Raw genomic sequence first — 6,970 nt, forward strand, 5'->3', positions numbered from 1 at the left:
AATGAAAAAAAATATATATAAATGATGGTAATGAAGATAATAATGATAACTGGCTATGATAAAGATGACTGTGATGAAGGGAAGGAGCAGAACCGATAGAGGAGGAGGAGGAGGAAAAGATAGAGAAGCAGCAGAAGGAGGCGTAGAGTAATAAATCAGGATAAAGAGAAACAAAGGAGAGAAAACACTACATAAAGATAGCTTGATAACGATTAGGATGACTGTGATAATGACGATAAGGAGAAGTAGAGCGACTAAATGATTAGAAAAAAAGAGGAAACAGGAGAAAAAGAGAGGATGGAGAGGAGGATGAAGGAGTGTGAAGAGGAGTGGGAATGAAAAAGAGGAGATGGGAGGAACAGAGAGGAGGAGCAGGAGGAGGAGGAGAGAAGAGGTGGAGAAAGAAGGAAGAGAGAGGAGCGGTATACATCACAACACAATCTGCATCTCCAAACAGCCACTCAGCAAAATTAAGGATAAATTCTCGACTCCCTATTTTTCTTTTGGGAACTAAACGCATGAAACATGGCCTCCACAACTCTCCAATAAGATTCTTTACCAACGTTATTCCCTCTCGCCTTCCCGTTATTCCAGGTATTCCGTTCCGACCTGTAATTTCCACCTGGACTGAACACGCACATACATACACACACACAAAAAAAAAAGACAGACACAGACAGAAAGAATTGCTTGTTTGTTTGTGTATCTATCTGACCGCTCTCTTTTCTTACCCTTTTAATCTACTTCTGTTTTAAATTGTCTGTCTTTTGTGTTTTAATCTGGGTCTGTGTCTGTCTGTTTGTCTGTTTACCTGTCTGTCAATCTGTCCGTCTCACACTCACACTCACATACACACACACACACACACACACACACACACACACACACACACACGTTACGTTATCTAATCATCTGAATATTAACGAACTGCAATAGCGGGATAAAAAAAGGATTAGAACTGCAGCATGAAGGATGATAAAAGTTAACGAGGTGAGTCTAGTGGTTCATGAGGTTTATTTAGTGGAAATTGTTTTACTGAGCGTGTACATTTGCGGCGAAGTTCGTGTGTGCGTGTGTGTCTTTTTATCGTTAACTGTTTTTGTGTGATGCGTTGAGTCGATGTGTGTGTGTGTGTGTGTGTGTGTTCACCCGGCAGAATAGAAAGGCTCAAGGCAGTGTTAATGACCTAAAATGTTGTAATGAAAAAAAGATGTTCCACTGATTAACGAAGGTGTTTTTTTTAATATTATCAGAACTGTGTCTTTTATCCTTAACTGTTTTAGTGATGGCTGGATAGAATAGCTCAAGGTAGGACTAATGATCTGAAAGGTTGTATAAAAAAATAGTTCCACTGAATGACGAATGTTTGTTTTTAATATTAGAGTGGTAACTGACCTGGTATAATGTTATCATCAATTTAGCGGATATTTAGAGCTCACATTAAAATTTCACTACTTTAAAACCTTCCCTGGAATTAATCATGATCTTGCCGGGGATGAGGGAAGGGAGCAACGACAAGGGCGCTTTGACAGAGGCTGAATAAATAATGATAACTCGCTAATTAGGAGAGGCATCACCCGCAACCTGACAGACCAGCTTATAGACACGTGGGAGAGGTCACCCAAACCGACAAGAAAGCATCTGATGAGAGTGGAAGAAAAGAAGGGAGAAGAAAAGAGAAAAAGAAGTAAAGAAAAAAAGGAATGCAGGGAGAAGGAAAGAGAAAAAGAAGGAAAGAAAGGAATGCAGGGAAAAGGAAAGGGAAGATAGGGAATTTCGAAAAGAAAGGAGAAGGAAAGAGAAAAAAGGAATGCAGGTAGAAGGAAACAGAAGATAGGGAGCAAAAGGAAGGAGAAAGAGAAAAAGGAAAAAAAAAAAGGAAAACAGGGAAAAGGAAAGGGAAGATAAGGAAGAAAGATAAGGAAGATAGGGAAAGTTAGGGATGATATAAGGAGAAAGAGAAGATGTCAGACCAAGAGACGAATATGAGAGAAGAAAAAAAGAGAACATAGACAAAAAAAAAAAAAAGAATAAGCGACTTTTATCTTTGACTAAAAAAAGTTAACCAATAACAACCACGTAAGTAACCCTAAAAATAATAACACAGCGCTCCAATCTGATTACCATGTTACCGGGATATTACACACGGCGCGCACCATGAATAAATGAGCTCACTGCATCATTAAGCTAACCACCACAGTGTACAGTCTGCTGAATAATATATGTTTTTTTTTCTGAATTTTGAATAATTAATTTGGATATCCTTGTACTTTTTTGCTTTTTTGGGGGGCGGTGACATTGAGGGATTTTTTTTCTATATATATTTTTTTCGCCCTTCAGCTACTACTACTTTGATGTATATTTTTTTAATTATTTCAGTTTCTCTTTTTTTCTCTCATTCATTCTTTTTTCTCTTTCTTTTCCTCATTCTTTCTTTCATTCTTACTTTCCCTCACTTTCTTTTTTCTTTTTCTTTTTTTCTTATTTACTTATTGTTTTATTTATTTTGACAGAATATTAACCGCGTTTGACTGCCGTATTACCCAAACTTGCTATTTATTTATTCATTTATTTACTTATATATGTTATTGATTGATCTATATTGTCTGAATGTTAAGTGCGTTTGGCTGCTGTGTTACCCAAGCTGCTTCCTATGTCCTCCTCTGGGCCATGTCACCACCACTGCTAACTAACTAAGCTTGTCCCTCCGTCCCCCCATCACCCAACAAACACCATTATACCCTCGTCCATCACCCACGCCGCGTAGTATCAACATCACGTCAGCGCCACTACAGGCTGGCCCACCCATTTTCAAACACGTCCCCCTCGTATACCAACACCCTATATACACGTCAATCCTCATACTCTACAACGCGACATTAAGGTGAGTAAGCCTTAAAGATTCGCTTGATGTAACGAACAAGCCTTAAATTTGACTATGTGGAAGGAGGAGATAAAGTACAATGTATTAGGAACTGGGGAAAGAGGAGTCAGGGGTCGTGAGGTAAAAAGGAAGGAGCTCTGGTCTTATAATGTTAAATTCAATTGCAGTAGAAAATTTGAATGGAGACTAAACAGACTGATAGATATAGAGATAGAGATAGGTAGCGATTGAAAGAAATAGACAAGATATATGTAACTTAATAACTCTAGATAACAGATGAGAAAATAAACAAGATAAACGCAGGAATTATAATGAGAAAATAAAACAAAATACATGAAAAAAAAAACATAAGGTGAGATTTTATTCCTATCTCTACGCATATGCCTGAAAAGTAAGACACCCTACGTTATACAAGAACACAGCGGAACCGGCAAAATTAAACCTATAAACAAAAAAAACAGAAAAAAAACAAATCCTATAAAAAAAAGTCATATATATACACACGGCACCGGGCAACGTTTTTTGTTTTTTTTTGTCGAGAATCAAAACACTACATCATTTCTCTTGACACACGGCCTCGAGAGCGACATCTGACGGGCACACACACAAAAAAAGGCCAAAGAAGATCAGGCAGCACTCTAAATAAATTCTACACACGCGCTGTATCAAGTAAAATGTCTGTCCTTTTTTAATTTTTTTTCGAGGGGGGCCCGTGAGAGCGTGTGTGAGTGCGTGCGTGCGTGAGAGAGTGAGGCTGCAGTGGCGGTGTGTTGTCACGTGGCTGAAGGGGAGTGGCGGGGGAGTAAAAAAGGAGGAGAGGAGAGGGGAAGGGGAGGAGAAGTGGTGGGAAGTGAGAGGGAGGGAGGAGAGGGGAAGGGGAGGAGAAGTGGTTGGAAGTGAGAGAGAGGGAGGAAAGAGGAAGGGAGGAAAGGGAATAAAAAGATTGATAGGAGGAGAAAGTAGGGGGAGGAAGGGAGTGTTGGGAGAGAAAGAAGGAATGGAAGAAAGGAGGGGAGTGGTGCGTGGAGTGAGTGATTGAAGGAGAGAGGAGAGGGAAAGAAAGCTAATAAAAAGGGTACTGGAAGAGGGGAGTAGGAAAAGGAAGGGAGTGTAGGAAGAGAAGGAAGACAGGGGAGAGAGGGACCGAAGAGAGAGAGAGAGTGTGGAGGATGCGGACGTAAGGGAGAGGAGAGGAGGGAAGAGGGCCTCGACACCGAATACAAAACCTTTCTATACATATTGCCATTTCTATTTCCTGTGGTGATGTAATGCAGGCGAACATTTTGTGACGGGTTTGATATTCAGTTTGGAAATCGAGTAGTATACCTCTGCATACACCACCACCATCACCACCACCACTAACAACTGCACCACCACCACCACCACTAACAACTGCACCAACACCACCACCACCACCACCACCATGTTACGTATGTATGTATCTATAAAGGTATGCAGCGCCCCACCCCTCAATAAATTTACATATTCCAACTTTGTTATAGACCTGAAATGGCAACGAATACGAATATCGAACTCTTTGTGTGTGTGTGTGTGTGTGTGTGTGTGTGTGTGTGTGTGTGTGTAAGGGTAGCTGGTTAGGTTTGGTTGGGTTGGGTCTGGCTGGTTTGTTTGTTTATTTGTTTTTCCTGTTTTTTTTTATATTCTCGCGAGAGCAAAAATACATATAATCTTTTCATCCCGGCGAGCCAGTCACTCCGTCCGCCCCCCCGCCGCGAGCTGTGACTACGTATTGTTTCATATAAATTCCATCAGTCTCGCCACGTCAGTTTGTCTAGTGTTGACAGAATATCAAATTGACCCTAAATGCTCCACTCCGCGCCGTCCCGGGAAAAATAGATACAAAACTAAACTTGTTATAGAGAAAAAAAAATAGAGTACGCAGCCACAAAAAAAAAAGAGCATCGGGCGGACTAAAGAATGTCCGTGAATGCAAAGAACATGGGGGCCGCATCCTTTTGTGTTTTCTACCTCGCAGCTGTAACAATCCGCCTGCCCCGTGCTGCTGCGTGGGACAGGGGAGCACACACACACACACACACACACACGAAAAAAAAAAGCTGCATTAGTGCCCAGGACGTTTACACACACACACACACACACACACACACACACACACGAAACCCCCCCCAGCTGCATTAGTGCCCAGGACGTTTACACACACACACACACACACACACACTTCACCCTTCCCATACCTACACTACATACTTTTCCCCATCTTATTCCTTTTTTTTTTATCAATACGACTTGCTCTCACAATACACCTCATTCGTTCAAACAATACACAGATACACATCCAAATGACTGATGAAGGGCTAACTTAAGTATATTCCACACTAAATTCAAAGCCTATGAAACACCTCACAATGTTCTATGTAGAGATATCAGGCTATTCATAAACTAATCTCCAGAGAAAAGAAATACTATTAACTATAAAAATGTAGAAGCAAAAAAGAGTAAGGGAAAATTAAAAGAAAAATTAGGAAGAAAGGTAAAAGATAGGCTAGTTTTATAGGCCTATTAAACGCTAGGCTGCAGAATGTATTAAAATCATCCGCATTGTTAAACCATAAATTATATATGAGCATTGTGTAGATTATTTTACCGTGTTATTCAAATGCTAGGCTGTTAAAATCATGGAAATCACCAGTGTTTTAACCAGAATATTGTTGCAGAAGTGGTAAATAGTGTGTAAATATATATATATTGCTGTGCTGTTCACGTGCTAGGCTATGCAGATATGAATTAAAACTGGCTGCGCTGTATACTCAGTAATATAATGGTGAAATAAATTAGTCTGTACAATAAAATGGAAATATCTGTGACAAAAAAACTAGAAAAATGGTATAGAAATCAATGAATGAATTAGAAAAAAAATATACAAAACACAAGAGTTAATAGATTTAAGGACAAGAATCACCGAAGAAAATAAATAATAACCTACATAATACTTAATATATAATAACAATAAATAAATAAGTATAATAAAAATAAGGAAAAATATCAACGAATCAAGAAAGAAAAAAAAAACCGTTCGTAATCCATTTGAAAAGAACAAAAAAATCAAATTGAAAATAAAATTAATAACCTACATACAAATTACCGTCTACATAAAACAAAATAACACATAGTAATCTACATAATACCTTCCCTTACCTTTAAATTACGTGAAGACTAGAAGAGGAGGAGGAGGAGGAGGGGTGGGGTGTGTGAGAGGGGAGGCATGGCAGCTACTCCTTCCCCTCCCCCCCCCACACACACACCTTCCCTTTAAACCACCTGCCAGCCCACCAATTAGCGTCCTTCTTCATCTTGTTTTCACCTGTTTCCTCCTCTCCCACACACTTCTACAGTCCCCCAACACTTCCTTTATGTCCTCGGCACTTACTTGTCCCTCTTCGGTGCGACGTATGTCCGGTATTTCGTCACAACACTAAAAAAAAGTAACCAACCCGCAAACGTTCTTCACACAACCGTGGTATGATTCAAACTGATGCATTGAGGTGAGGTCGGGGTGGCGAGGGGCTACAGAGGTATTGCTTTGTTTTAATATTTGTTTTATGCTCCTTTTCTTGTTTTCTTTATACTGTTACTGCTTTAGAAATTAATATCATGGTTTAAAGAGACTATATAGTTCCTCAGGGCATGATAGATTAGCGTCATTTGGTGTACTCTGTATTTTCTTTGTAATATATTTAGGCACGTAGCTCTCTTCCGTTCTGTTGTTAGAAATATGAACAATGCAGACACCTTATTTTTATTCTGGGTATAGGAATAGTGATTTATTTAACGTCATTAACCATAGCAGTGCAGTGTACGTATTTGAATTGCTTTAACCTCATTCTAGACCTAATATTAGTGTTTGATATAGCAATATTAGCCACAGTGTTGCTACGTAATTGAGTTACCACCTAGGAATTTAAAGGAGGAGGGGGAGAAGAAGGGAGACAGAAGGGAGGAGGAGGAGGAGGAGAAGGAGGAGGGTTACCTAAGCAGGAACTGGGGAGGAGAAAAAACGGAGAGAAAAAGAGGGAAATTGGTGAGGCGTTCCTGTAATCTATTGGG

The 6,970-nt window shown here is 39.8% G+C and overlaps 1 long non-coding RNA gene across 2 annotated transcripts in view; it reads right to left on the minus strand.

Annotated features, from left to right (window-relative positions):
- Nucleotides 1-6,249, minus strand: part of LOC127009132 (uncharacterized) — a 61,283-nt gene extending 55,034 nt beyond the window's left edge. For both annotated transcript variants that reach the window (XR_007761662.1, XR_007761663.1), the window contains exon 1: nucleotides 6,062-6,249. This is a non-coding gene — a long non-coding RNA (uncharacterized LOC127009132). The remainder of the gene's footprint in view (nucleotides 1-6,061) is intronic.
- Between the last annotated feature and the right edge of the window lie 721 nt (nucleotides 6,250-6,970).

Source organism: Eriocheir sinensis, chromosome 39 (genome assembly GCF_024679095.1).
Source record: "Eriocheir sinensis breed Jianghai 21 chromosome 39, ASM2467909v1, whole genome shotgun sequence".
NCBI classification, from domain to species: domain Eukaryota; kingdom Metazoa; phylum Arthropoda; class Malacostraca; order Decapoda; family Varunidae; genus Eriocheir; species Eriocheir sinensis.